Source organism: Micromys minutus, assembly GCF_963924665.1.
Source record: "Micromys minutus genome assembly, chromosome: 2".
Lineage (NCBI taxonomy): Eukaryota > Metazoa > Chordata > Mammalia > Rodentia > Muridae > Micromys > Micromys minutus.
Genome location: NC_137971.1, coordinates 54,437,669 through 54,446,170, shown reverse-complemented (window position 1 = coordinate 54,446,170; position 8,502 = coordinate 54,437,669).

Below are 8,502 nucleotides of genomic sequence, written 5' to 3'. Positions count from 1 at the left end.
CTGTCATCCCGCACAGTGGCCTGTGTAGCCAAAGGAAGTTTTATAAAAGATAATAAAGTATATATCAATACACATTTTTAAATCTTGCAACAAGGCAGGCTCAATGTCCAGTGTCTGTGTCTCTATGTCCCACAGTGAGGACAGCCAAGGACAGCTGGAGTCCAGGGTGGAGGGCCATCTGTTCGTTTCCTCTCGCTCTGGGTTCTCTGGCTGCACCTCTAGGATGCCATTTTGCTCTGCTTGACTCTATACCTAGACTTCTGTGGTCTATAAGGATGTGCCGCCGATGGAGCTAAGTTCCTCCACAGAGAGCCAGGGAGGGTAAGGGGTGGGGCAGGGAGGAGTAAGCAGCATGTTTGCCCAGTGTCTGTCAGACATGCACCCTGAGTCCAGTGAGCTGTATTCTAGGCTACATGGTCCCAGGCAGGGACTGCAGCACTGGCATTTAGGGGTAGTAGCTGACACCACCAAGGTCATATCCCTAATGGCACATCACTGAGGCCATGCTGATCTGTTCCCTCCAGGCCACAAGCCACTTATGCTTCTATAAACAAGGAGAGTTTTCATGGTGGCACAGAGCAGTTGACTCCAGGAGCTTCAAATGTGCAAAGCCACCTGCTCCTCACCTGTGCCTGGATAAGGCTGTCCACCACACCCTACTCCTCCCCATTTCTGCTCAGAGTCCTAGCGACACGAGGTGCGGGAGCCTCTGCTCTCCACCCTTGCAGCAGAGATGCATGTACCACAGCTACAGAGATGGTCTCAGTGCCATGTGGGTCCTGGGGGCACCTGGCTGAGGGTCACCTAGAGTCTCCTGGCTTCCAAGAGCTCAGCCAATCTCATTCCTGGGAAGTCTCTCCTTAAGAGCCCCGACCCTAGTCCTTACACCTAAATCTCCCCCGGAGGGAGCTGTGGCCTACAAGGGGCCTCCCCACCCGGGTCCAACTCAGGGTTCATAACCTAGGGCCTGTGTATAGACAGCACCCGCTGTGGAGAGGAGGGTGGGGTGAGTCTATGCAGTGCACTGAAGTCTTGTGGAAGAGACTTCTCTGTATTCCCTCATGAACCCTTAGCCCAGGTGCTCTTTCACCCTTTCCCAGACCCCTACTACGTGCTAATGGAGAGGAGGATGCTAAGAGGACTAATCAGTTAGAAACCACGGAGGCCCAACACTTTTCTCCACTCTCTGGAGCCTTTAATTATTAAAGTGGGCTGCCGAGGGGCTGGACAATGTTGGAGCCAGCAGGCCTCCTGCGGCTCTCCCAAGCCACCTTCTTTCTGAAGGTTTTACAAAGGCAGGACTTCCACCTAAATTCTGCAGATTTTCCTCCCTGAAATCCGAGAGCGAAGCCATTCTCCACCACAGGACAGCAGAGAGCCAGGGCTCAGGAGCATAACTCCTATTAAGGTGCTGCGTGGCTGTGAGTGTTGTTACTCAGCAGGACCTCCTAGCAGCACGTGTGACTCGGGGTCAGTAGGCAGGGTGGAGAGAGAGATACTGGGTGGACAGCGCTGTGCCCTTTTCTACTTCCTGCCGACCAGTAGCTCTGCAAAACTAACCAAGAAGAGGGCACTGCCAGGTAGAGCAAAAGAAAAACAAGGACAAATTAGAAAGGTGAAGAGTGAGCGAGCCTCAGGAAAGCTGAAATCTGCCACCTGTTAGCCACAGGACCTCAGTCTCCCCATGCCCAGACCCCACAGGGGCAGAGGCTTGCATCTGAGCACAAGATGGAGAAGAAGAAGTGGAGATATGCTCAAAAACAGCAGCTCGAGTAGCAAAGTTCTTGCTGTAAAGTCAGGTCTCCAGCACCAGCGTCCAAAGCCAGGCATAGGGTGTGTGTGCCTGTGACCCCAAGCCTGTGGTGGCAGAGGATACCCGGGGCTCACTAGTAGATTAGTCTAGATAAATTGGCAAGCTTCAGGTTCAGTGAGAGATCTCAGGAAAAGGTGGAGGGTAAAACTGGCAGGCTTCAGACATTGACCTCTGTCCTTCACACACATGTGTGTACATGTTTACACATATACACACAGACACATACAGCTGGCTAATCCCAAGCACTGCCAATGAAAGCAGTGACTATTAGGGACCGCATATGTTTCACAGGCTCCTGGATGATCATTTTTTGTAGGACCTTGGGTATCTCTACAAGGACCAGTTGTAGGATATCAGCACTCACAAGACAATCACAATGGGTCCCTTCACAGTGTGAGCTTTGGCACTTTGAACAAAAGCTTGGGGTGTGTGTGCTGTCTTGGTTTGTTTACATCTCTCTGTGTGTGTGTGAGTGTGTGTGTTGTACTGTGTGTGGGTGTACATGCACACACATATAGAGGCCGGAAGTCAACATTAGGTGTCTTCCTCTCCCATCTCCATCTCATTTTCATTTTTTTACATTTATCTATTTATTTTGTGGGTGGATGAATGGATGCACACATTTGTAGGTCAAAGGATAACTTGTGGGAGTCGGTTCTCTTTCTGCCACAGGGGTCCCAGGGATCAAACCCAGGCTGCTGTCAGGCTTGGCACCAGGCCTCTCCACACACAGAGCCATCCTGCCAGCTATCCACCTATGTTTGAGATGGGCTTCTCTAGTGGTAAGGAGGTAGGGGTAGGCTGGGGAGAGGCGGTCTGATGGGCTGGTAATGAAGACACGAAGCTAAGAAAGCCCTGGCAAACTTCTGGCGCCGAACCCCAGAGTGCAAAAACATTCTGTCGTAACTTAGCAGGGAGCTCAGAAACAGCCAGGCACAGTTTACAAAACCAAAACTCCTGGGAAACAGCTTGGATGAGTCAGCTTCCAGCCCGGAGTTCCCTGGCAATTCAAGTGGAGACTCACCTACTTGGGCACATGATATATTTTTTAAAGTCTTTCTAATTAATTAAGCTGGAGCATTAATGAACATATGATCAAATCTATCCACACATCCCCGAACCACTAAACAGCCACCCAGTGCCTGGCCTGCCCCTGCCAGCCAGCTCCACACATGTCTGCCTTCTGAGATTGGATTGTTGATCAGCCCAGTCAGCTGGCCTTTCTCTATCTCAGGACAGAACTTTCATCGTGGGTGTCCAGGGGATGTGTGTGAGGAAATTCAGTAATGCAGAAAGTTCCAGAAGGGACCCTGACTTCAAGACTCCTGAACCAGGGGTTTCAAGTAACTTTCTCTAAGTCTCTCATCTTTGTTTGTTTGTTTGTTTGTTTTCTTCCCTGGCTGGCCTACAAACAGCCTCTCCCCCCTAGAGGAGACCTGGGAAGAAGACACGGAACCAGCTGAAGATTTTAATATTTATTTTAATTTTCTTACGTGTATGGGGTAGCATTGGATGTGAATGAAGGTGTCCTAAAAAAAACTACAGATCCCTGGAGCTGGAGTTACAGGTGCTTGTGAGCTGCTGGACACGGATGCTGGGAACCAACCCAGGTCCTCTGCAAGAGCAGCAAGCGCTCTTAACCGTGGAGCTATCTCGCCAGCCCGTTGGTTAAGATTTTGAACCAAAATGTGCTGATATGAAAAAGATTTTTTAACTTAAGAATTTAAGGGCTGGAGGGATGGTGGCCCATTGGTTAAGAGTATGTATTGTTCTTCCAAGGAACCAATTTCAACTCCTAACATACACACATATGGTGGGTGACGACCAGCACCAGAAAAATATGGGCTCTGCATTTCTGTGCACACATCTTTATTCAGACACATGCACACATTCACTCATGTGCATACACTCACATTCACATACACACATACACTCCTGTGCCCACATCTGTATATAGATGCACATATACATTCCTGTGTACACACCCAAATGCACACTCATGTGCACACACCTTTGTGCAGATAAATACACACACACACATACATCCATGTGCACTTGCCTGTATACAGATAGTCAGATATACATTCATGTGTACACACCCAAATACAGATAGATACAAGTATACACAGATAAAAATAAACAAAAGAATTATGGCATAAAATCTGAAACTCAAGTCTGGGAAGATGGCTCAGTCAGTAAAGTTTCTGCTGTGCAAGCAAAGGACCTGAGTTTTGTGTCCCATGTGCTCCCAGATAAAAAGCTGGGCATAGTAGCATAGTAGTGTGGCCCATAAAGCCAGTCAAAGGAAGGTGGAGAAGGGTGGATTTTTTTTGTTTGTGTTACATTTTATCTTAAGGATTTATTTGTGTGTGTGGGGGGGTGTGGTGTGGTGTGGTGTGGTGTAGCTGTCCCCAGAGATCAGAAAAAAGGTGTCAGACCCTCTCAATCTGGATTTGCTGGTTACTTCGAGACACTTGACATGAATTCTGGGCACTAAATTCAGGTCCTCCAAAAGGTCAGTAAACACTTTTTTGTTTTGTTTTGTTTTGTGGACCCAGCAGAGAAGTTTACGTGGCCAGTGTGAGGAAGGGTCACCACCGAAGGCCAACAGCATGCGTGTAATTTTCAGTTCTCACTGGACTTTGGAGGGTCAGGATGACTAGTCAACTTATGGTGAAGACCCTGAGGCTCAGTGAGGTTGCCTGAACTCTGTAGTCAACTCCCAAGTGCAGAATAAGATGGCAGACTCCCCAGCCAAGGTTTACATCTCCTTGCCTTCAGCAAGATGAGATGGGTAAGTACATTAGCTGAGCATCCCTCCACATGGGTGCCTGTAATGGCCTTTCCCAGCCCACAGAAGCCCCATTCTCTTTGAGGCCCCGCCCCAATTTCCAGACCCATGATGGGGCTGTTAATGCTCTGAGGCATTGAGAAAGGAGGGGCTATCAGGGTGAGGCCAGAAGGAGTGGTCCTTGCCATAATTCTCAAAAGCCCCCAGCCTCAAGGGGACCTGGGTGGAGCAGGAGAGGACCATGCCTGGGAGGCCCATTAGCCTTCAGCTAGGTTCCTGTAGATCTAGGTCTCTAGAGGGTGGACGGGCATCCTTCCGACATTTATATCTGGGGCTCTTTCTCACACTTCTCAAAGGAAGCCACAGTTCTTGAGGAGGAGTCCCCTAATTAAGGCTACTATGGAGCTGGGAGAAGCAGAGACAGACAGGAGCATCCTTGTTTAGCGGAAGAGATACTGAGTTAGGAACTGCAGAAGCAGCCAAGAGACCCAGGCTCCATTGAGCTGCTATAGACACCTCCAGGAATCGCAGCAAAGAGGGATTACCATCTTTGAGGAAAGACACATTCAGGAGCAGGTGAGAGGCTTGTTTCATTTTACAATCTGGGTGAAGGTAGAAGGGTTTAGCACAGTTTAAGACCTTCTAGAATCTAGTGAGAGCCTGGCTCTGCAGGGGCAGCTCTGTGACCTAGGCAGGTATCTCCTCCCCGAGTGGGAATTTTGAAACTAGCTCATGAGTGGGTAAAGTAGTGGTTCTTGGCCTTCCCTTTAATACAACTCTTCATGTTGTGGTGAACCCCAACCATAAAGTTATTTTCGTTGCTACTTCATAACTGTAATTTTGCTACTGTTATGAATCGTAATGTAAATAAATATCTGATATGTAACCGCCAAAGGGACTGAGACCCACAAGTTGAAAATGATGTGAAATGAGGCTCAGCCTGGCAGATCAGAGAGGTAATTACAGACCAAGGCCAAGGACAGGAAGAGCAAGGCACCAGGGTAAGGAAGAGATAGACATGGAAGTCCATGAAGCTTGGCCTGACAACTTGAATTCACAAGGTAGAAGGAGAGAGAACAGACTTCAGCATGTCGTCCTCCAATCCCTGCATAAGGTTATCCATAGCACCTTCAAACTGAAGCTGGATTAGAAGGTACCTGTCCTGTTCTAGAGATGTTTCAAGTGCAAAGAGAAATGGACAGCAGGACCCTGGGAACAAGATTTATTTGGTTGTCACAGAAAGGGATGCTAAGGCTGACAGCCCATAGACAAAGGATAGAAGGCAAAGCTAGCTTAGCATGTTCTCGGTAACCCCACCCCCTGCATCCAAACACACACACAGGGGGGTGGGGGGAGTATGTAACAATAACAGCTGAATGAAGAGGAGGAGGCCAGAGGAAAAAAACAGAAATATTTATTTTAAGCTGAATAGGTGGGGAATGGAGACACATGAACAGACATTACACTCATTTCTGAAGGTAAGCTCACTGCTGTCAGGCTGTCAGAGCCAAGGGACAGGGCTGAGGGGACCATTTCTATTCCAAAGGCCAAATATTCCAGGAACTTGGGTGACACTTTCAAAGCACAAGCAATATCCTGTTCCCCTTGCCGGGAGTATCTTCCCGGAGGTCTGTCCACCCTCTGCTAGAGAGCAGGGTAGCAGCTCGCCTGGGTCAGAATGCTTCTTGGCTCTGCCGGGGAACAGAGGGCAAGCCTCAGGTTCAAAGTTCTTAGGGGAACCCCGAAGTTAGCCTAAAGGTCCCCAAAGGCTAACTGATGCATGGTTCCAAAAGAACCCAACAGGTACTTAGCAATGAAGTTCTGAGTGATCCCCACATACCGGCACAAGTTCTGGCCGTGATGTAGGAAGGGAGGGCCATTGAGAGCAGCTCTGCCTGCTCATAAGACCTCACCGTGCCTGCTGCTGAGCTCAGGGGTGAGGGCACATTCTCCTCTCCCAAGTCCAGCGCAGCTGCATGGCTGAGACAAAGGTGGCATTCTGCTTTTGACAGCATGAGCTCTCTGTGGTTACAGTAACAGTGACCACAGACCAAATGGCTTCAAACAGAAAGTCTGAAGGCTGGGCTGGTGGGATGGCTCCAGGGCTGCAAACACTTGCTGCAAAGCCTGACAACTCAAGTTTAACTCTCAAAGGAGAGAACAGACTTCAACACATTGTCCTCTGACCTCCACATAACAGCTGAGGCATGTGCATGTGAGCACTTGTATGCATGCATATATACACACACAAACATACACGCACACGCATGCATGCTCAAGCACACAAAAGAAACAAATTACTGAAATAAAAACAAGAAATTTAAGTTTATCCTCAGCTACACAGAGAGTTTGAGGCTAGCCTGGGCTACATGAGACCTTGTTTCAGAAACAAAAGAAAGCAAGGTCTTTTTGGTCCAGGTTCAGATACAGGCTCCCCTCTTTCCAAAGCCCCTTTCTTTCCTTGGTTTTATCTTGGCCTCCTTTCTATCTTCTTTGATAAGACCATTTTAGAAAAGGGCAGGAAATTTTCCGTCCACCAACATCATGGAAGGAGTGAACCATCCCCATGAAGTTGTTTTCTGACCCCTGAATACAGGTACCCCACCCCCACCCCAGGAAAAATAAACAATTGAATGTCAGAGAAAGACGTTTTATAGAGTTCTTGAAAAGCAAACCCCTGACAAAATAAGAAAGAAAATAAGTAAATAAAAAATTGCAGAAAATTGTAGTTTTAAACAAATTATGAAGAGTGGGGCTGGAGAGATGACTCAGAGGTTAAGAGCACTGACTGCTCTTCCAGAGGTCCTGAGTTCAATTCCCAGCAACCACATGGTGGCTCACAATCATCTGTAATAGGATTAGATGCCCTCTTCTGGTGTGTCTGAAAACAGCTACAATGTGCTCATATACATTAAGTAGGTAAATAAATAAATAAACATTTTTTAAAGAATTATGAAAAGCTGGAAGTGGTGGTGTATGTCTTTTATCCTAGCACTCAGGAGGCAGAGATAGACTAATTCCTGTGAGTTTGAGGCTAACCTGATCTACATACTAAATTCAAACCAGCCATAGCTACATAATGAAACCCTGTCTTGAAAATAAAATAAAATAGTAACTGGCTGGAGATAGCTTTGTGGTTAAGAGTGCTTCCTGCTCTTGTGGAACTGAGTTCAGTTCCCAGCATCCATATCAGGTGACTCACAACCATTTGTAACCCCAGTTTGAGGGGATCTGACACCGCCTTTCTAGCCTCTATAGGCACCTACAGATATGTGATATACACACTGAGATCCATGCACATAAGGAAAATAAAAAATAAATTTTTTGCCAGGCATGGTGGCACATACCTTTAATCCCAGCACTCAGGAGTCAGAAGCAAGTGAGTTCAAGACCATCTAGCCTGGTCTCCAGTTCCAGGACAGCCAGGAATACAAAAAGAAACCATGTTTCAAAAGAGGAGGTGGGGGATAGAATACTGAGTGAATTTTATACTGAGGAGTGGGGACCCAGAAGGCAGGAACACTTTTATATTAACACGTCACACTCTATTAGGTGGCACTCAAACCGCCTTGAAACAGACCTAAAACACAAACAGTTGGATTTGGAGATTGGTTTTGGAGCTCTGACATCCAGTCCCACGCACACAGAAACGACCAGACAGATGGTTTTACCTTCTGCCAAGCCTACAAAGAACATGGATCTTACAGGATTCAAACTGTGCTGGAAAGCAGAGGAGCAGCCACAACTCCAAGCCATTTTATAACCACAGGAACAGACAGAAGCAGCAGCAGGAGTGAAGCCAGGTGGAGATTTTTATCTCTGAGTGAGGACAAAGGTGCAGGTCACTGCCGGTGAAAGCGACACACAGCTGCCTTCTCAGCAACTGGGAAGCAGAGGC